At 43.4% G+C, this 1766-nt stretch overlaps 1 non-coding gene across 1 annotated transcript; it reads right to left on the bottom strand.

Annotated features, from left to right (window-relative positions):
- Positions 1–252: 252 nt before the first annotated feature.
- On the bottom strand, positions 253–357 carry LOC123461382. The gene has a single exon (XR_006637662.1). It is a non-coding gene; the product is annotated as a small nucleolar RNA U13 (small nucleolar RNA).
- Between the last annotated feature and the right edge of the window lie 1409 nt (positions 358–1766).

The raw sequence follows: 1766 nt of genomic DNA, 5'->3' as shown, positions 1-1766 counted from the left end.
GACCCCGGTTCAAGGCTCAACTCCCCAGGACCCACGTTAGCCAGATGCACAAGGGGGCGCACGCATCTGGAGTTCGTTTGCAGTGACTGGAGGCCCTGGCGCGCCCATTCTCTCTGTCTTTCTCTGTCTCTTTCTCGCTCTGTCTGTCGCTCTCAAATAAATAAATAAAAATAAACAAAAAAAATATTTTAAAAAAATAAAGATGTGCATCACCATGCTCTGCTGTTTTGCATATTCTTTTTTTTTTTTTAATGTCAGACGGGTTATGTGCCAGAGCGTAACAAGGTTTAGTGGTAGGCACACACCATGCAAGAGCGTGAACACCCAATCATCACGCTTATGAACCAATAAAAGGATCTGTTTTGCATATTGTTATGAAGATCAGGTCAGCTGCATGCCTTTCTGGAACACAAACTATGTTTATGCAAATATATATTCACTTTGTGCTCAAGTTGTTCCCTAATTTATCAAACCCACTAGAAGAAATTCACATTTTCAGAACAAATATTATAAACTTGATTGCTATTAGAGTAAAAAACTTAGCCAGAGAATTACAAAATAGAAGAGATGTGGATGAACAGTATGGTGGGATAGGATGTCTCCTGTATCCCCTGAGAAGGTGCAGTGTGCCCAGTGTCTAAGGTTTGGTAACACCTTTGATTAAGGCAGCAAGGATAACAAACATAACCGGATGTGGTGGCGCACACCTTTAATCCCAGCACTCGGGAGGCAGAGGTAGGAGGATTGTCCTGAGTTCAAGGCCAGCCTCAGGTACCATAGTGAATTCCAGGTCAGCCTGGGCCAGTGTGAGACCCTACCTCGAAAAACCAAAACAGAAAAAAAAAAAAAGGATAACAAACATGTCTCAGCAGGGAATCCAGATAAGGACAACTGGACTGTGAGGCTCCTTCTCTGAGGAGAGTCTAGTCTGAGAACACTAGCTGTGAATCTATTACCTCCAGTATGAGGAGAAAATCTAGTGTCAGCTTTTTTTTTTTAAATTAGTTTTCTATTCAGCAAATACGGGCAGTTTGGTACCATTATTGGGCTTATCCGTGACCTACCCCCTCCCCAGTGGCCCCTCCTTGTTGATGTATATGGGTCATGCCTTGTGGAGTTAGCCCACAGTTATTGGTACGATAAATGTCTCTGCATATCATGACCCAACATGTGGCTCTGACATTCTTTCCGTCCCCTCTTCCACAAAATTTCCCTGAGCTATGTCGGGTTCATTTTTGGTCTGCTTCAGTGATGAGGTGTTGGAGGCCTCTGAAGCTCTGGCTCTCTGATTTGGTAGGAGTTGATTTTTCTCTGTGTTGGTTTTCTTCCCCTTTGTGCTGGTATACAGTTCAACAGGAAAACAGCACCCTTGTTTGTTTTGCCAATTTTCCTTAGTTTCAGTTGGGGCCTTTTTGTGGTATGATGGGGTGACTCTCTCTTAGGATCTGCATCTATCTGAAAAAGAGAAGCAGAATCTCCAATAGAGAGTGAGTTAGCACCAGGACAAATGAGATAACCCTTTCTTTTTTAATAGAGAGTTTAATATGTGTAGGCCCTCTTATATCCCATGGTTGATGGTAGCTTGATATTGGAGAGTAGGCTTATGTTTGGATATGGTTCTGACTTGTTTCCCAGCTCCAGCTATGGGTCCCACACCACTGAGGGGATCAGTTAGCCAAATCAAGAGCAGTTGGTTCCCCACCATGGCTGTGTGCCACTATTGCACTTGTGTGGGCATCACAACAGGTTATTTGTTGCTAAGTACA

This window comes from Jaculus jaculus, chromosome 5 (assembly GCF_020740685.1).
Source record: "Jaculus jaculus isolate mJacJac1 chromosome 5, mJacJac1.mat.Y.cur, whole genome shotgun sequence".
Lineage (NCBI taxonomy): Eukaryota > Metazoa > Chordata > Mammalia > Rodentia > Dipodidae > Jaculus > Jaculus jaculus.
The sequence above is the reverse complement of the archived record's forward strand: the minus strand, read 5'-3'. Positions and strand labels throughout refer to the sequence as shown.